This window comes from Eriocheir sinensis, chromosome 5, assembly GCF_024679095.1.
Source record: "Eriocheir sinensis breed Jianghai 21 chromosome 5, ASM2467909v1, whole genome shotgun sequence".
Lineage (NCBI taxonomy): Eukaryota > Metazoa > Arthropoda > Malacostraca > Decapoda > Varunidae > Eriocheir > Eriocheir sinensis.
In genome coordinates this window covers 11250516-11271971 of record NC_066513.1, presented here as the reverse complement: position 1 = coordinate 11271971, position 21456 = coordinate 11250516, and the positions used below count along the sequence as shown (strand labels likewise).

The following is a 21456-nucleotide window of genomic DNA, read 5'->3' as shown; positions in this document are numbered from 1 at the left end:
GGTTTAAACCATTTGGTTTAAACCGCCTCCCTGATATATATATATATATATATATATATAGATATATATATATATATATATATATATATATATATATATATATATATATATATATATATATATATATATATATTGAGGGTATATATGGGCAAGAGATTTTCTCTTAAACATGTCCGGTTGAACGTGATAGTGAATTCAGTGTTGATTATTTTCTTAAGAAAATTCTTTCTCTCGAATAATTGCCTTATTCTCTTTAGTCAGTTTGGTGATGACTTCACCGAAAGTGGTCATCTTTATTGCCAGATCGCGATATCGGGTTTCATAACCCTTATTCAGTGGCGTTGTAGTGTTCGGAGTAGTTTTCTGCTCGCTAGTTGGAGAGAGAATGCTGTTTTTTTTTTTTTTTTTAAAGAGAGTTGGTGAAGAGAACAAGAAGTTAGAGGAAGATAAAAAAAAGGGGGGAAGATAAAGACAAGAGAAGTAGATAGCTTAATGGACGACCACCGTTGCATGAGGTTTTTAGGATGTTGGATCTTCTAGATGTTTTAGAGTGTTGAGATGTGTGTTTGTAGTAGTTGTTTCAATTCATTTGGATTTAACACAAAATGTGTTGAAGTCTTACCTGATGATACAAGAGTTTGTGGTAGTGACTTATCTGGTGGTGAATGTTGTTTGTTGGAAAGCTAGCTAGTTTGTACATAAGGCCACTTAGTGGTATACTGGGGTTGGCAAAGTTTGAAGTGTTTTAAGCTGCTGGGGAACGCAGCATGGTAATTCCTGTTGTCCTGGTGATTTTGGAGTATCGCATCTACCGCAGGAATGTTTAGAGTTAAAAGTCTCTCCCATATCTTTTCTTTTTCAGGTGAAGCCTGATGTTGAGTGGTAGTTTTCGTGCATTGGAGTATGTCTTCTGAGGTGAGGGTGTATGGGTATCGCTGATTCGTTGCAAATCTTAGTGCTTTGTTTTGTATTACTTGGAGTTTGCTGAGCTGTGTCTTACTCATTGCATGGGTTGGTACTGGTGGTTAGTCAAGGACGGGAAGTACAAGGGTCTTCACAAGGTGTGTCTTGGTCTTTGTCGGCATGTCTGCAAATCGGTATAGTTTCTTAAGGGTCTTAAGGGAGAATGCTGGTGCACGCTGGGTGAACGGTATTTAAGGCGTGTCGTCGCCCTCTCCGCGCTGCACACTGGCTGCTGGTTGGTCGGGCTGGTGCGCAGCACTCCTGCGCATACTCGGGAGAGCCTGTAGGTCTTGTGCCCGCTTGTTGAGGTTGGGCCTTATTTCTTTGATGTTGAGGGCTTCTAGAATGGGGAGCTGTCGTTCATCGGGGCACCTCGCGATGATGTCTGTGCTTTCTTCTAAAAATTTTCTTGTTAGCACTGTGTTATGTTTCTGCAGTAGGTGTTGTGGGGCTCCGGATGTCAGGTGATAGCTCATGCGCCTGCTCAGTTTCATCGTTGCCATGCCGATATAGGTTGAGGGGAGGGCTTAGCAGATCCCTCGTTTACAAATAAACCTATAAACGACATGTGACTCTTGTGTAGACAGCTTTTCTTCTTGGGGGCTGTTTCTCATAATTAGCTGGCTTATTTTCTTCTTCTCGGGGAGCCCGTAGCGACACCATCCACTTGTTGGTACAACAACAAGTACCATCAAGTGGATGGTGTCGCTATGGGCTCCCCGTTGGGAGTTCTGCTGGCAAAATTCTTCATGGGTTGCATAGAAGAAGAAGCCTTTAAGACCACCAAAAAACGCTGACATATCCTGCCGCTACATCGACGATATATTCATCAAAACCACAAGCATCGAGGACATCGAACATCTCAGAAGACACCTCCAAGAAATATCCGGAATAAACTTCACTATCGAGCATAGCACCAACGGATCCATGCCATTCCTGGACATCCTCCTCAAACAAGATCATGACGCCTTCAACACTGATGTCTACGTGATGGCCACTAACCCAGGCCACTGCCTCAACGGAAGGAGCGAGTGCCCCAAACGCTACAAAGACTCCACCATAGGCGCCTACATTCGGAGAGCACTCACCCACTGCAGTAACTGGAAGCAAGTCCACCAAGCAATAGACCGATCTACCCAGGTACTACTGAACAACGGTTTTGAAAAAAGCAGACATCAACAGGCAAACCAAGAAAATAATGGATCAATGGCACGCTGCAACCAACAATACAACGGAGGAGAAAGAGAACATCAACAAATACTACAGATCACACTTTTCTACTGCCTACAAAGAAGACGAAAGAATAATGAAACAAATCATCAGAAGTAACGTCACACCAACAAACCCCGAGAAGAAAAAAAAATTTACATCGTCATACACTACAAGACTAAGAAAACAAGCCACCTAATAATATGAGAAACAGCCCCCAAGAAGAAAAGTTGTCTACACAGAAGTCACATGATCTGTGAAGGCCTCCCCACAACCAATATCGGCATGACAACGATGAAAATGAGCAGGTGCCCGTGCCTCCGTCGCTGCTCGCCGGCTGTTACCCGTGGCTGTGGCGGCGGCGGAGGCGTCCCGCAACGAGCTTGCATTGCTCGCCCACACGAGCGGGCTGCTCCTGAGCCAGAGCTCGGAGGGCCCGTTCCTCCGTCGCTGCCCGCCGGCTTATACCCGTGGCTGTGGCGGCGACGGAAGGGTTCCCCCACCCGCCGCACGCCCGCGGCGGGTTCCCCTCTGCGACGGGCCGTCCTCGGACAAAGGCCCGTTCCCCCTTTTTAGGGGGTAAAACCTAGAAACGAAAACGAAAAAACGTGCACCAGCATTCTCTCATTAACTAGCGAGCAGAAAACTACTCCTCCTACTCCGAAGACTACAACGCCACTGAAGAAGGGTTGACAAACCCGAAATCGCGATCTGGCAATAAAAATGACCACTTACGGTGAAATCATCATCAAATTGACTAAAGAGAATAAGACACTTATTCGAGATAAATAATTTTTTTAAAGAAAATAGTCAACATTGAACTCACTATCACGTTCAACCAGACGTGTTTAAGAGAAAATTTCCTGCCCATATATATATATATATATATATATATATATATATATATATATATATATATATATATATATATATATATATATATATATATACCTGCTCTCCTCAACGATCTAGAGCAGTTGGTTCAGCACCCTACATGTATTCCTGACCGTCTTAGAGACAGGCCCAACATACTAGACCTCTTCCTTATCTCTAACACTTCTCCTTAATCTGTCAAACTGTTCTCTCCGTTGGGCTCCTTCGATCACAACGTTACTTATGTAGCTTGTCCTATCGCTCCTGTACATCCTCTGGACCCACCGAAGAGGTGATGCTTCTGGCATTTTGCTTCAACTCAGTGGGACGACCTGAGGATGTTCTTTTCCGATTTCCTATGGAATGATTACTGCTTCCAGGAGAGAGACCCCTCTGTATGTGCCCAGCGCATCACAGAGGTGATTGTCTCTGGAATGGAGGCATACATTCCACGTACTTTCTTGACTCCCCATGCTGAAAAGCCTTGGTTTAATCAGGCTTGTTCTCGTGCTGTCAAAGATAGAGAGGCACCTCATAAAAGGTACCAGAGCATTCGAACTCCCGCTAACCATGATCTATAGTATTCTATACATTTCCGCCCGGAATCGTGCTAAATCTATTAGTTGACTTACCAAAAACTCCTTTATCCATAGGAAATGTCAACACCTTGCTTTCTCTAATTTTTCCAGAGACTTCTGGCACTTAGCCAAAAATATCTCTTCCAATTTCACTTCTTCCTCTTTCCCGCCTCTTCTTAACCTTGACGGCAGCACTGCCGTCTCATCTATCTCTAAGGTTGAACTCTTCACTCAAACTTTCTGTAACAACTCCACTCTGGACGATTCTGGGCATATTCCTCCTACTCATATATATATACATATATATATATATATATATATATATATATATATATATATATATATATATATATATATATATATATATATATATATATATATATACGCTGGTAAACTCTGGAACAATCTTCCTTCATCTGTATTTGCTGCTGCCTACGACTTGAAGTCTTTCAAGGGAGAGGTATCAGGACACCTCTTCTACCAAAATTGACTTCTCTTTCGCACCTCTCTAATCTTTTTAGGGCAGTAAGTAGCGGGCTTTTTTTTCATTATTATTTTTTAAGCCCTTGAGCTGTCTCCTTTGCTGTAAAATTATATATATATATATATATATATATATATATATATATATATATATATATATATATATATATATATATATATATATATATATATATATATATATATATATAGGCAGTACACGGCTCCAGACTTGAGGCTGCAGAACGCTTAACCTCAGACCTTGCTATCATTTCCGATTGGGGTAGAAGGAACCTTGTGTCCTTCAATGCCTCAAAAACTCAATTTATCCACCTATCAACTCGACACAATCTTCCAAACACCTATCCCCTATTCTTCGACAATACTCAACTGTCACCTTCTTCAACATATCCTCGGTCTATCCTTAACTCAAAAATCTTAACTGGAAACTTCATATCTCTTCACTCACTAAATCAGCTTCCTCGAGGTTGGGCGTTCTGTATCGTCTCCGCCAGTTCTTCTTCCCCGCACAGTTGCTATCCATATACAGAGGCCTTGTCCGCCTTTGTATGGAGTATGCATCTCACGTGTGGGGGGGCTCCACTCACATAGCTCTTCTGGACAGAGTGGAGTCTAAGGTTCTTAGTCTCATCATCTCTCCTCCTCCTACTGATAGTCTTTTACCTCTTAAATCCCGTCGCGATGTTGCCTATCTTTCTATCTTCTATCGCTATTTTCACGCTGACTGCTCTTCTGAACTTGCTAACTGCATGCCTCCCCCCCTCCCGCGGCCCCACTGCACACGACTTTCTACTCATTCTGATCCCTATACTGTCCAAACCCCTTATGCAAGAGTTAACCAGCATTTCCACTTTTTCATCCCTCACGCTGGTAAGCTCTGGAACAATCTTCCTTCATTTGTATTTCCTCCTACCTACGACTTGAACTCTTTCAAGAGGAGGGTATCAGGACACCTCTCCTCCCGAAACTGAGCCCTCTTTCGGCCACCTCTTTTGATTCTTTTTTAGAAGCAGCGAGTAGCGGGCTTCTTTTTTATTATTGTTTCCCTTTTTTTCTGTGCCCTTGAGCTGTCTCTTTTGTTGTAAACAAACAAACAAACAAACAACAACAACAAAAAAAAAAAATATATATATATATATATATATATATATATATATATATATATATATATATATATATACATATATATATATATATATATATATATATATATATATATATATATATATATATATATATATATATATATATATATATATATATATATATATATATATATATATATATATATATATATATATATATATATATATATATATATATATATATATATATATATATATATATATATATATATATATATATATATATATATATATATATATATATATGTACGTATTAATTAGAATAATAATTAGAATAATTAGAATTACTAATATTATTTCCTGCAACACCATTTATAAGGAAGAGAGAGTTTGCCTACTGAATCCAGTAAGGTCCTTGAAGTATAAATCTCATCTAATATGACAGGTTTCGATGAGCTGTGTCGGCTCAGGTCGGGAATAGAAGTCATGAGTAACCATGTTCAGGTTTGCACTGCACACACGGCATCATTCTTCACGTGCAGCCAGTAATTTATTGCCTTATGTTTCGTGTAAATAAATCTGGCGCAAATGTTGGCACACTAACTAATTAATGTGGAGCATACGCCCAGGGGCGTTTCGCTTCACTCACTCGCTGTCTACCTTTCCGGCGGTCCTCCCGAGCAAGCCCTCTTGCAGCTGCTTTGCCCATCACAGTCCTGACCAGCAGGATCGGCTGACTTGCCCCAGTCATGAGTATCGAGGGCACCCTTAGTCTTTTCAACTCAGGGTTGTCTCGTATAAAAACAACTCTGCATGTGAGCAGGATCGTCCTCCAGTGGGCGCGCCACGTGCCCATATAGCGGAAGTTGGCGTTTGCGGACTAAGCTAGTAACAGTTTCACGGAGCAGTAGCTGGTTCGACACGTACGTAGTCGTTCCAGCGATACCTCAGAATCCTGCGAAAGCACTTAGTACCAAAGACATCGACACGTCTGTCCAAGTCAATATTTAGTGTCTATATCTCACCCATACAGTAAAACAGGGAGCACAAGCGACTTAAAGATTCGATTTTTTTTCCGCCTGCATAGATATCGACAACGGCATATACTCGTACTGAGCGAGTCCATAACACCGTGGGCCATCCCAATCCGTCGAGTAACTTCCTGCTGAGACTCACTATTGTTATGCACTACGCTACCAAGGTATGTGAAGTCAACTCGTGGTATCATTAATTTGAATAACTATATACTTATGTAAATGCCAGTAAAACCTAATCTTATGGTGCTAAAATTATATTGTTTGTTTGATATTTATGCTGAATTTGATTATTTTGTGGCTGTAATCATTTCGCCTGTGAGTAAGAATAAATGCGTTATTGATTTGCACGTGCATGTCACATAGAAGAGCATGGCGGACGTCCAAAAGGTTTCTACATAATCGCAGTGGTGTGCAGCAATAAATTGGAATTACAAATATGTAATGGTAGTGGTCCATTCTTCCACTGCTCGTCGTTAGAAAAGCCTGTGATTAATCATGTGATAAATCGAAAGGCCATAAACATCCAAAGCGCCTGCACATATGGATGTTAAAACTATGAATGGTAACACTTCCGTCGAAAAAAAAATGACAGCAACAGCGACTCCTATTACTAATACTATATTTTTTTTTATACCTCTACCTCTACATCCAGTCAACTACTACTACTACTACTATGACTACTACTACTACTACTACTACGTCTACTATCACTACTACTACTACTACTACTACTACTACTACTACAACTACTACTACTATTAATACTACTACTACTACTACAACTACTACTACTACTACTACTACTGCTACTACTACCAGCGGTGGGCAAGTGCGGTACTTAGTGCGGTAGTGCGGTAGTACTACCACAAACTTTCTGAAAATACCGCACTACCGCGGACCGCACTAAAAAATCCTGCGGTACTTGTTGCGGTACTTAGAAATTATCGAACACATTTGCAGCACGGCATGCTCACATAAATGTTTTTTTTTTTTTTTACAGTGAATCGGATTCAATCAGTCAATCGGTATTAGTGATTCAATCATTCTGACTTCAGTTATTGTTCAAAATTAAATACTAAATGAATAATTCAGAGCAAATCTGTTCGTCACTTAACCCAAGGCGGCGCGCCATGACTGTCTGACGATGACTGTAGGCTACATGGCAGTGTACAACAGTACAAGCAAGCACTAACATGATCGCCGCTCAGTCTCATGTCCCGTACATTTTTTTTTCTTTGATGCAAAACGTAGACCATAGTACATACTACATATGTTTTTTAACTTCATTGTAACTTCTCTCTCTCTCTCTCTCTCTCTCTCTCTCTCTCTCTCTCTCTTCAATGTAGCCAAGATCAATATTGTTTGATTATAATAATAATAATAATAATAATAATAATAATAATAATAATAATAATAATAATAATAATAATAATAATAATAATAATAATAATAATAATAATAATAATAATAATAATAATAATAATAATAATAATAATAATAATAATATTATTAATAATAATAATAATAATAATAATAATAATAATAATAATAATAATAATAATAATAATAATAATAATAATAATAATTTTATTATTATTATCATTATTATTATTATTATTATTATTAATTATTATTAATATTATTATTATTATTTCCTCGTTGAAATTTCCACGTGGTTTCTTCGCTGAGGCCTGAGACGCCAGAGCTTAGATAATTCCCTCGGTCGGTGTCTCGCTATTACCAGTTGATGTGTTTTGTCTTAATATGTTGGACAGTTTGAATAATGTTTCATTCCCTTCATGACTTTCCTATATTATTAATCTTTCGTTTTCTCTCAAACGCCGTCTCCGAAAATTCCTCCCCTTCCTACCTTCCTCCCATTCCCCCGCACCACCCTTCCTTCCTTCCTTCTTTCCTACCCACCACCCCACTTCCTCCTCTCACATGACGCTGATCTCCTCCCCCTTCTCTGTCCCCTCCTTCCTCCCTCGGAAAGTTGCATTCCCATCCCTCCCCCTCCTCCCTTTCCCGTCCTCTACTCCCTTGTCCCCCCCCTTCCTCCTCCCTTACCTCCCTCTCTCTCACCCCGTCTTCCTTTATTATTTTTTTTTTTGTATCTCAAGTTATTAGTTAGTCAATGGATAGCCAGGATAGGCACTGAAGTACTTTTTTATATTGACTAGTGACTACCGCTATCGCAGTACCGCACACCGCGTAACGCACTGGGAAAGAAAAAAAATGGGACCGCACTATCGCAACCGTACTACCGCAACCGCACTACTGATTTTTCAGTACCGCGCCAACCACTGACTACTACTACTACTACCACCACCACTACTACTACTACTATTACTAATACTTCTACTACGACCACGACAACTATTACCACCATCACTACTTGTACTACCACTAGACTTATCACACTCACCCCATGAAGAGCACCACGCCAACCTTAGCCACGCTCGCCTCGATGATCCTCCACGTCCTCTTCACCACTTCCCGCTGTTCCTCCGTCAGTTGGGGTGGCAGCTCCTCCCCCTCGCCTTCTTCCTGCTCTACCCGCTCGCCTCCCTCCTCCGTCTCCCGCCACTTGAAAGATTTGCTGTACTTCCTCAGGAGGCTGCTGCTCCGAGACGTTCTGCCATTTGATTCCAGGGAGTCTTCACGTGCGTACGAGTTGCCCATTGCTCTCTGTATCCACAGGGGCTCGTCCACAGCACCGGCAGCCTCACAACACCCTCATGAGGGATGCATGGGTGCTGCCAGGAGGAAAACACGCCCGCCTGCCTGTTGACGCGAGGCACAGTGGCCTGACACACACCTTGTACTACGGGAGCCTGCTGATGACGCGGCGTGGCTCCACTCCTCGGTTCCGTGCGGGAGCCTCACCCGTCCTGAGGAAGAAACAAACACGACTAGCTGAGTTCAACACTAGGGTGCGTGGCAGAAACATATCAGCAATCCAAAAATACCTTCAACCGACACTCGGAGTCAACATTTACTCAGAACCGCCGTGATCACCTGTAGCCTTACATTAGTGTTGACACTCCCGGGCCTCTCCGTGTCCCTGTGGCACGAAGTAGTACATGGAAGTCTCGTCGAGAACGCAATGACTACAGCAGCGCGGCTTCGATCAGGAGGGTAAACAAACTCCGCCCATTCAATACTGTCTCGGGGGAGGCTTAAAAGCGTCGCCATTGTGAGTGACTCGCGGAGATGGACAGCTTTCTTAGTGTAAACATGAATGTTTGTTCGCTTGGCCTCGATCAAAACCTTATCCACAAAATATTAATTGCCAGTTCATATCGATATTGTATACATTACATACTAAAAAAAGATCTGTTTTCTCATACCTTTCAGTATGTACGGCGCATAATACCGAAACGATTCTATACTTTTTGATAAGCCCATCACTGCGACCACTAGCAAGAAACGCTGTGTTCCCCAGCTCGTGAATGGCTCTCCAATATCTAGAGCGGAGAGCACTCGCGGCTCACCAGCGGCAGTGGAAAGAAGAGGTCGACTGGCTGCAGGAGATTTAGCGGGCCTAGTGTGTGTTTCGTGAGCAGAAAGCAAAATCAGGACTATGATACTGAGAAGCCAAGGAGGGCATCTTGTCCCCAATACTGAGTATCCAAGAAGTACGTTTTGCTGTCAAAAAATGTTTGACTGGGAAGTGACAGATCCATCCCTGAGGCTTTAAAGATGGCTAATGGACTGCGACAGATCGAGCAAAACGGAGGCGTGGGTAGCATACAGCTAAGTGAGTAGATATTTTATGCACAGCTGGAGCACGTTCGGGTGTTGTGTCTCCGTGGGAACAGTGGGTGGCGATTGCCTTTAGTGGTGTGTCCTGGACTGTATAATGATGACTGACAGGATTTTGAGAGACTTAGATGGACTAAACTACGAATACAGTGATGAACTATTTACTGAGACGTAAAAGTGAACAAAGGCTTTAATATAATCGAAACGCAGAAATAAAAGCATAATGGAAATACTTTTATTATCGGTGCTCGGGTTTAATTCAAAGAGTAATTACTCACAAATATAAGTTTTGGGAAGGAGAGCAAACTTCATGGAAAGCAATGAGTAAAGTTTTCAGTTTGCAAAAGGTATGTGAGAAAAAGATGTGACCAAGTGGAAAAGACCCCCAAAAGTTAAAGCAAAACTGGAAAATGAAAGGAGAGCTCATGACTGGCAGCTCTGCTTGTTCCGGGAGAGAAAAAAGAAATGTTTGTTTTCTTATCGTTTATAGTATTTGAATATTGTCGCTTGCTTAGTGTTTCGCTTTTGTCATGCTTCCGTCTTTGATGCATTGTTTCGGTAATTGGTGCATTGTTTCGCACACACAACCTGCCCAAGAGTATGACAAACCAGGACAGGCAATGCGTGGCCGTTATGTGTCCGCCTCATTTGCTGTGCAAATGTCTTTTTTTTTCAGTCGTTAATACTATGTATTGAAAACTGGCCATGTATTATTATCATTCTATTTAAAAAACATTGTGAGACATATTAGTGGCTTTTACGAAGTTCACACTAGGCTCACTGCTGTTACAACAACTAGTCCAGAATATAATTTTTAACGAACCATCATTGCCTCGATCAACTGTTGTAAAGCCTTAAACGTCGATTTCTAAGCCGTTTAGTAGATAACAGAAATAATGAATGCCACACACCGACATCTCGCCGCTGAAGCAAAGCTAAAAACGTTGCTGCCTCATCACCAAATTAAAAGACAAACAAACACAAATTCAATACAGCCACCGAGAAGCCGTCCACATCACCATCACCCACATCATACAGGTCAGTCAAATGTTCATTACCACATGTTCCATAGCCACACCACGACGTCCTAACAGCCACATAAACACCAAACGAAAACGCCACCATCCCCTAACAGACAAATCACTATCGAGCAGAAACACCACCGATTCATGACAACCAGATCACCACCACACCATCCCCGTCGCCACATAACACCACACCACCAACTAGCTCAAGCACATACAACCATCACCCCTCGATTTTAAATCCTTTGCTTTGACAAAGCTCTGAGAATTAAATGGACGAACACACACACACACACACACACACACACACACACATATATATATATATATATATATATATATATATATATATATATATATATATATATATATATATATATATATATATATATTACAGTAAAAGAAACACTTACCAGGACACCTCTCCTTCCGAAATTGACCTATCTTTCGGCTACTCCTCTTGACTCTTTTGTAGGAACAGTGGGTAACGGCCTTTTTCCATTATTGTTTTATTTATATATATATATATATATATATATATATATATATATATATATATATATATATATATATATATATATATAGGAAGACACATACCGAAACCGGCGTTTGCCACTCCTGGTGAAATATATATTGGAAGTGAGGAAGGTGCTGAAGCCCTTACAAGACCCCTCCCATGTCTTCACTTTCCTTTTCCCTATTGTCTCATCAACACTAGAGAGTAGTTCAGCATGCCTCGGAATCCCGCCTGGGAGGGGAGAACACAAATTCACCCAGGGATGACTCCCCTTCTGCGGTCTTCGTTCTAATTTTCTTTCTGTGGATCACCATCTTTCGTACTCTAAACCTCTCCTTCTCTTCATCACCGAAACACCGGTTGTCTGAGGCTACAGATAGCAATCTCTACCCTGTTCCCTCCTACTATCTCTATCCTAAATTTCATACCAAAGCAGGCTGTTTTTTTTTTTTTTACAACAAAGGAAACACCTGAAGGGCACACAAAAAAGGAAACAATAATAAAAAAAAAGCCCCCTACTTTCTGCTCTTAAAAAAAGAATCAAAAGAGGTGGCCGAAACAAAGGTCAATTTCGGGAGGAGAGGTGTCCTGATACCCTCCTCTTGAAAGAGTTCAAGTCGTAGGCAGCAGGAAATACAGATGAAGAAAGATTGTTCCAGAGTTTACCAGCGTGAGGGATGAAAGAGTGAAGATGCTGGTTGACTCTTGCATAAGGGGTTTGGATATTATAGGGATGAGCATGAGTAGACAGTCGTGTGCAGCGGCATACAGTTAGCAAGTTCAGAAGAGCAGTCAGCATGAAAATATCGATAGAAGATAGAAAGAGAGGCAACATGGCGGCGGAATTTGAGAGGTAGAAGACTATCAGTATGAGGAGGAGAGCTGATGAGACGAAGAGCCATTGACTCCACTCTGTCAAGGAGAGCTGTATGAGTGGAGCCCCCCCACACGTGAGATGCATACTCCATACGAGGGCGGACAATGCCCCTGTAAATGGATAGCAACTGTGCGGGGGAGAACTGGCGGAGATGGCACAGAACGCCCAGCCTCGAGGAAGCTGATTTAGTAAGAGATGAGATACGAAGTTTCCAGTTGAGATTTTGAGTTAAGGATAGACCGAGGATGTTTAATGTTAAAGAAGGTGATAGCTGAGTGTTGTCAAAGAATAGGGGATAGTTGTTTGGAAGATTGTGTCGAGTGGATAGGTGGAGAAACTGTGTTTTTGAGGCGTTGAAGGACATCAGGTTTCTCTTGCCCCAATCGGAAATAATAGTAAGGTCTGGGACTAAGCGTTATGTTGCCTCCAGCCTTGAATCGTTAAGTTCCTGTAGGGTGGGTCTTCTATTAAAAGAAGTTGAGTAATGCAGAGTGGAGTCATCGGCGTAAGAATGGATAGGACAGTTCGTTTTGGAAAGAAGATCAGCAATGAACAACATAAAAGAGAGTGGGAGATAGGACAGAACCCTGTGGGACACCACTGTTGAAAGGTTTAGGGGAAGAACAGTGACCGTCTACCACAGCAGAAATAGAACGATCAGAAAGGAAACTGGAGATAAAGGAACAGAGAGAAGGATAGAAACCGTAGGCAGGTAGTTTGGAGAGCAAAGATTTGTGCCAGACCCTATCAAATGCTTTTAATATGTCCAGCGCAATAGCAAAGGTTTCACCGAAACGGCTAAGAGAGGATGACCATGAATCAGTTAGGAAGGCAAGGAGATCACCAGTAGAACGCCCCTTGCGGAACCCATACTGGCGATCAAATAGAAGTTCAGAAGTGGAAAGTTCCTTTTGAATCTTCCGGTTAAGGATTGATTCAAAAGCTTTAGATAGACAAGAAAGTAAAGCTATAGGACGGTAGTATGAGGGACTGGAACGGTCACCCTTCTTAGACAGAGGCTGTATGAAGGCATACTTCCAGCAGGAGGGAAAGGTAGATGTTGACAAGCAGAGGCGAACGATTTTGACCAGGCAGGGTGACAGCACGGAGGCGCAGTTTTTAAGGACAATAGGAGGCACTCTATCAGGTCCATAAGCCTTCTGAGGATTGAGGCCAGAGAGGGCACAGAAAACATAATTTTGAAGAATCTTTATAACAGGCATAAAAGAGTCAGAGGGGGGATGAGTAGGAGGAATATGCCCAGAATCGTCCACTGTGGAGTTTTTAGAAAAAGTTTGAGAGAAGAGTTCAACCTTAGAGATAGATGAGACGGCAGTGTTGCCGTCAGGACTGAGGAGTGGAGGGAAAGATGAAGAAGTTGGAGGAGATGTTTTTGACTAGATGCCAGAAGTCACGGGAAGAGTTAGAGAAAGCAAGGTTTTGGCATTTTCTATTGATGAAAGAGTTTTTGGTTAGTCGGAGAATAGATTTGGCATGATTCCGGGCAGAAATGTAAAGTTCATGGTTAGCATTAGTTCGAAGGCTCTGATACCTTTTGTTAGCTGCCTCTCTATCATTGACAGCACGAGAACAAGCGTGATTAAACCAAAGCTTTTTAGCGTGAGGAGTAGAGAAAGTACGTGGAATGTATGCCTCCATTCCAGAGACAATCATCTCTGTGATGCGCTGAGCACATACAGAGGGCTCTCGCTCCTGGAAGCAATAATCATTCCACGGGAAATCGGAAAAGTACATCCTCAGGTCGTCCCACAGAGCTGAAGCAAAATGCCAGAAGCATCGCCTCTTCGGTGGGTCTAGAGGGTGTACAGGAGCGATAGGACAGGATAAAGAAATAAGGTTGTGATCGGAAAAGCCCAACGGAGAGAACAGTTTGACAGAGTAAGCAGAAGGATTTGAGGTAAGGAAGAGATCAAGAATGTTTGGCCTGTCTCCAAGACGGTCGGGAATACGTGTAGGGTGCTGGATCAACTGCTCTAGATCGTTGAGGATAGCAAAGCTGTAGGCTTGTTCACCAGGCTGGTCAGTGAAAGAGGATGAAAGCCAAAGCTGGTGGTGAACATTGAAATCTCCTAGGATGGAGATTTCAGCGAAGGGAGAGTGGGTCATATATATATATATATATATATATATATATATATATATATATATATATATATATATATTATATATATATATATATATATATATATATATATATATATATATATATATATATATATATAGCATCAACTGCACGACGATTATGTTTCTTTAAAAAAATATGTTATAAATGCTCTTGTTTCCACTAGTGCACGATCTGTAATAAGATTTCCTTCATTCCATAAGCTAAATACTTGCTTGGCTTTGGTCGTCAGTGTGCATTCTGGAGAGAGAGAGAGAGAGAGAGAGAGAGAGAGAGAGAGAGAGAGAGAGAGAGAGAGATTAATTTTTCTTAAGAAAAAAAAAAGTCACTGCAAAATAGTAGCCTACTTTTCTTAAATGCATAATAATAACTTAGTATTCGTAAATGCAAAGTAATAGCCTAGTTTCATAAATGCAACCGAATCGCTTATTATTCTTAAATGCAAAATAATAGCTTTGTATTTCAATTCAATTCATAATAGCCTACTAGTTTCCTAAATATGCCGGCTGGCATGGTCAATGACGTCATTGCATAACATTGCCAAGCGAGAGTTAAATGATGGTATCATTATATATTTCTAGACCATATCAGAATATTTGTGCACGTTATCAATGTTTTCTTCGTAATTTCTTAACGAGGACGTTGCAGGAATGAATACAACATTTATTCAAATGCATAATAGCGTTGTAAACAATTTTACTGTCCCTGACTAAATTTGAACGAAGTGTAAAAAGAGACATTTTCGTCCGCGAATTAAAAACTTGTTATCAGTGTGCACAACTGACAAATTCATATCTAATAAATTATGGAGAGTGTGTATGTAGCGACATATCTGAACATTAGCCTCTTTCCATGCGGTGTATATATTTTTAAGTCGGGGTCAGTGAACGAAACTCATTGGACAGTGTGTCATCCCTTGTGTCCCACGATTGTACAGTCGACGATAGAGAGTAGTGTCACGGTTTTCAGAATGTTTAGGCTGGTGGCGGTATTTGGCAACTATACCACGGTGGCGCATTCACTGGCGATGTTAGTGACGCGTTTCAGTGTGTACCGTGTGTGTGTGACCGTGAAATTATAACAGTGTATAATATTATATTATAATATAATGTAGTTAGAAATATACCAGATTACATGACTTCAATTTAGAAATGCAATAACGAATGTCTTCTACATGATGATGATGATGATGGCGAGGTAAAACATCACGAACAGTCTGAAACACTTTTTTCTTATTAAACTTTGAAAATACCGTGTGCAATGCTGTCCTTCACAGAGGCAGGCAGTGACTAATGCTCCTTACCATCATACAGCAAATACGCTTGAAGGTCTGTATAACTCGCAGCCTTAATTCCCGTCACTATAAAGCCTCAAAGACAATTCAGATCATCAAAAATATAACATTATTTCTCCGTGAAGATTACGTAATATCTAAGTATATATACGTGTGTGTGTGTGTGTGTGTGTGTGTGTGTGTGTGTGTGTGTGTCGCTGACTAGCTGACCCCTTGTCGCTGATGGCCATGTCTCCCGTCCCCACCTAGCCTCTCGCCCTCTCTCTCTCTCTCTCTCTCTCTCTCTCTCTCTCTTATTTTTTTAGGTATTAAAAATTATACGTTTCCACAGCCACTGACGTGACAGCTCAACTGCAGTGCCTGCGGACATAAGGGCTTTAATAGAATACCGCTGCTCCAGCCAAGGCCCGCGGTCGACGACGCCATCATGTGAACGTTTATAGCCTATTATTACGTATACATTTTTTTTTATAAAGAACAAGATCTCGGCTGTCAGGAATTTTTTGTTTTTAATTAAAAGGCATAACAATCTCCCCAAATAAGTGCAGTGTATTTTTAAATGTATCATAGTTTGATAAACAACTTAGAGTTGCTCTTGACTAAATTTGAACGAAACTAAAAGCTCGTGTCAAAATGTAGCGACAGAGCCTAAAGAAAAAATATTTATTAAGCGTTAGCGACCGGCACTTTTGATAAATATCTATCTTAAAATTATGTAGAGTGCACCTGTGACCACCAATCACCACAACAGTACGATTTCGATATGATATAATAATTTTCATGTTGCGTGGAGGGGTTGCCAGATGTCGCTTTCTGAACGAAACTTACTGGACAGTGTGTCACTACTCTCTATAGCCGACTGTATATATATATATATATATATATATATATATATATATATATATATATATATATATATAGAGAGAGAGAGAGAGAGAGAGAGAGAGAGAGAGAGAATTATATATATATATATATATATATATATATATATATATATATATATATATATATATATATATATAATTTACATCTTCGCCTATGGCGCCTGTAGGCTTATTTTGAAGGGGCATGATGGTATGGCACAGCCCGTTGTGGCGGAGGCAAGTGTTTATAGTGGCGCCATCTTGCATTGGCTCATGCTGCCCCCCGGAGCTCATCTTTAATCCTAGAATCTAGAGTCCGTGTTGAAAGGTGGTCTTCTGGACAGCAAGTGGGTAGTCTTAGGCCACTCGGCGGTGGCTGAGAAAAATCCCATCTCTCCTTTTAATATCGCCTGAGATCATTTTTTGAGTACAAATCACTTTTTATGTGATTATGATATTGGACTGATTAACTTCCTGAAAAAAAAAATCAACAAGAAGAGTTGTTGTGTTTCCCGGATAACTTTGAGGTACATAATTTGTTTTTATGTAATTGATACCCTGTTTACTGGTTTTCCTTATTCCCATTGTATCTACTCATTCATTCAGGATTTTTTAAAATTTCTTGTTACTCTTTTTCATATGTTTTCTTATGTGTTAAGCGCCATGTTTCATTCAAGTAATTATTTGCTCATCTAATAGTTTAATTTAATGTTGGTTGGTTATTAATCTGTCTGTCTTCTTGCATCTGCTCGGGCATCTTAATTGTTCGTTTTGTGGTAGCAGCGCGCACAGCTGGAGGTTAATAGGCCATTAAATGCTTTATTGTGCCCGGAAAGGAGCCACGCTCCATGCAGTGGCCACTATCTCTTTTTTGATGGCTGATCACTTACACCCGCTGACTCGTATAACGGAGAGGCTGGGTCGCAACGTGAATCCACAAGACGTGTGGAAGATGGACTTGGCTCAGAGAAGGGGCATGAAAGAACAAGGAATAAAGAGAAACTAGTCAATTATGGGAGATAGGGGAAGGAAGAGGCAAAATGAAGCAATGATTTAAGCTATGATAGGGGGTGAAGCAAAGAGGAAGGGAAACAGGTTGAGACTTAAATAAGCTATAAGAGGAGATGAATTTAAGAAAGAGAGGACCTTTAAAAAAGTATGTTTAAACCAAGTGTTCATCTGGTGCAAAATCAGCATTTGTTACGCGGCACTTGATTGGCTGCTCTCCCCTCTCGGCTCTCGCCCTGATTGGCTGGCTTACTTTGTCAATGCGTTGTAGTGGAGGCGTCACTCGCACGTGCTCTTGGTGATAAATGTTTATAAACTATTTACCTAAGCTCACCTCTTATACAAGACAGCCAGATTTAGTTAACCATGTTAAACGCAGCAGTGATTGTGGATCCTAAATATGCTTGTCAAAACTTTGTAAAATTAAAAGTAAAGAAATAATGACGAGTATAAGTGATTTAACGCGTGTGATATGTTTATACCACTTTTACATAAATAGCTGATACTTGCAGAAAATATTGAGTCGCTGCTGACCTAATCCATTTAATTCCATAAATAAGAGTCTCATGAACATGGTGGTATAACCAAACTATCGATAAAACGCGATGTGAGCGAAATATGGAATGATCTATACACCTTTTCACCCTCTAATAAAAATAGTTGTCATTGCACTACTCACTTCAGCTCGACTTACCGTAGCTGTTGTCACTGCACTACTCACTCAGCTCGACTCACCGTAGCTGTTGTCATTGCACTACTCACTCAGCTCGACTTACCGTAGCTGTTGTCACTACACTACTCACTCAGCTCGACTCACCGTAGCTGTTGTCATTGCACTACTCACTCCAGCTCGACTTACCGTAGCTGTTGTCACTACAATACTCACTCAGCTCGACTCACCGTAGCTGTTGTCACTGCACTACTCACTCCAGCTCGACTTACCGTAGCTGTTGTCACTACACTACTCACTCAGCTCGACTCACCGTAGCTGTTGTCACTACACTACTCACCCCAGCTCGACTCACCGTAGCTGAACTCTCTTCAACTCTACTCAACGCAACTTACCGCGCGCAACAACGCAACTCTACTCAGCGCAACTTACCGCGCACCTCAACACAACTCTACTCAGCGCAACTCATCGCACAACGCTACTCAGCGCAACGCATCACCGTCTGCCACAGCGCCCCAGCACCAGGGAAGATTTCGTTCCTCTTTCCTCGTCACTGGGGGGGAGTAATCTGTAGCAGTCACCGCTCGAATTCCGTGTTCCTTCCCCTCAGTGACAAGAAAATGGGGTACTGCAAAGAAAGACTTAAGATTCTGTGTTTTCATGTTTAATGTTCATCGTCGAGCCTTTACTCCCTCTGTCTTGTAGCGTCTTGAATGTTTAACTTTCCTTGTCCTCGTTTATCTTCCACTGTCTGTCTTCGTCCTTCTATTGTCAAATTATACACATAGTTCCACATATACACCAACACTTAAATGTCACCCACACTTCACAACATTCACATAAACGCATACACAAACAAACACCTTTTCTTAGTGTCTTGTCTATGTCGATGACCTCTGTAAGTTTGTCCAAATAAAGTAACCCTGGCGGATATGACTTTCTCTATCCGTGAACCGATTAGCACTTAGAACACTCGCTACCACCAACAACCCTAGGGTTTCATGGAATCTCAATTGCCTTGCCGTCAGGACTGCATTAACTATCCTGGTATTACATTGCTTAGCGTGCCAGGTACCAGGGAAGGCGGTAGCTGAGTGGTTGGCGTGCCGGTGAGCGTTCAGGGTTTTCGTCCCGCCCGCCGCCACAAGCTGGTATTTTTCAGTAACCGCCGAGTGGCCCAAGACTACCTACATGCTGCCCTGAAGACCACCTATTAACCCGGAATCTAGATTCGCTCTCTACAAGATCGGATCAAAGATGGGCTCCTCAAGCAGGATGGCGCGACTATAAACAATTGCCTGCGCCACAGAGGGCTGAGGCCTACCATCAGGTCCCACCATGAAAGTCTACCGGCACCATAGGCCGAAACGTAACAAAAAAAAGGTGATTGCCACTTTATTGCTCCTACGGATTTGCAACCAACTATTGAAGCTGCAGAGGCCTGTATCGTCCGGGATCAGGCTATTCTAGCGTTTGTGGACTGATGGAGCTCCGACGCGAGTTTGCACAGAGGTTGCTTGCAGCCTATGTCGATCTCAAGGAGACTTTTGATTAAATGCTTCGAAAGGCATTCTGGTTGCTCCTTCGATTCCGTGAGATTCTTGCAAGAACCGTTACCTGGCCTGTACTCTGGGATTGATTAACTAACTAACGGAAAGCATACGCCCTGGGGCGCGTCGCTTCACTTACCTGCTGCCTCCACTCCCGACGGTTCCCCTGAGCAAGCTTCCATGCAGCTGCCCTATCTATCCAGGGCCATTTTGGCAGGATCAGTTGACTTGCCGCAACCATGAGTTACGTGAGCATCTTCTTGGTCCCCTCACTCTTTGTTGTCTCGTAAAGAAACAACCCTATGAGCAGGATTGACATATGGGAGGCGCGCCACGTGCCCATATAGCAGAAGTTGGCGTTCACGGACTAAGATTGGTAACATCCTCGATTCAAATTCATTGCTTAGTCGCCGGCTCGACAAAAGGTCATCCCACCCATACCCCATGATCCTACGATGGCACTTTTTACCAAAGGCACCGTCACCCCTCTCCAAGTCACTATTCAGAGTCCATGTCTCACAACGATACAGTGAGACAGGGAGCAGAAGCGACTTAAATATTCGAATCTTTATCAGCCTGCATAAATATCGACACCACATAATACTCTTGTTGAGCGGGTCCCTAACACCATGGGCCAGGCCAATCCGTTGAGTGACTTCCTGGTAAGACCCGCCATTGTTATGCTCTACACTACCAAGGTAGGCGGTGGCTGAGTGGCTAGCGTGCTGGGCCAGCATTCATCACGCCATGGAGAACGTCGATTCGAATCCCCACGCTACCACCTGGGATTTTTCAGTCACCGCCGAGTGGCCTAAGACTACCCACATGCTGTCCTGAAGACCACCCATCAACCCGGACTCTAGAAGAAACCGTCAAAGTGAATAAGAAAATGAGTTCCGGGGGGCAGCATGAGCCAAGCATAACTGGCGCCACTATAAAATAATGCCTGTGCCACAACGGGCTTGGGCCGACCACCAGCTAGGCCCCTGAAGAAGGCTACCGGTGCTATAGGCTGAGATGTAAAAAAAAAATGTATGTGAAACTTTTGGTGACCTCAACATCCTCACCACATGCATGAAGTGTCACCCAGCAGCCATCCAAACAACAGGACCTTCGATTTGGCCAAGGAGACCTTCAGTCCCAGAGGCTTCGCCTCCTGATGCAGCACTTCGAAAGACAACAGGACTTCCGCGATTCCGTGAGAAGTACAGCCTCAACAAACACAAGGTCAATAACCTTGATGCTGCTAACAGATGCTCCACAATGACTTTGATCAGCAACTTTGCCTATTACCAAGTCCGAGCAAGTGTTGAAAAGTGATAGAGCAAGGACGCGCCCTTGCTTCACCCCAGCATTAACAGGGAAGAAGTCGGAAAAGCCTCCCCCACATTTCACAGTACTCTCAGTTCCAGAGTAAAGTCCAGTCATTAGGTCAGGGCCTGGCTCGAGCTCATGTCTCATTTGCACCCCCCTGGTGGTCCCCCGGAAAAGGGGG

The 21456-nt window shown here is 42.1% G+C and overlaps 1 long non-coding RNA gene across 1 annotated transcript in view; it reads right to left on the bottom strand.

Annotated features, from left to right (window-relative positions):
• The window catches only part of LOC126984294 (uncharacterized), a 65942-nt gene that overhangs the window by 26471 nt on the left and 18015 nt on the right, over window positions 1-21456 (bottom strand). The window contains exon 2 of the long non-coding RNA XR_007736549.1: window positions 8675-9140. This is a non-coding gene — a long non-coding RNA (uncharacterized LOC126984294). The remainder of the gene's footprint in view (window positions 1-8674; window positions 9141-21456) is intronic.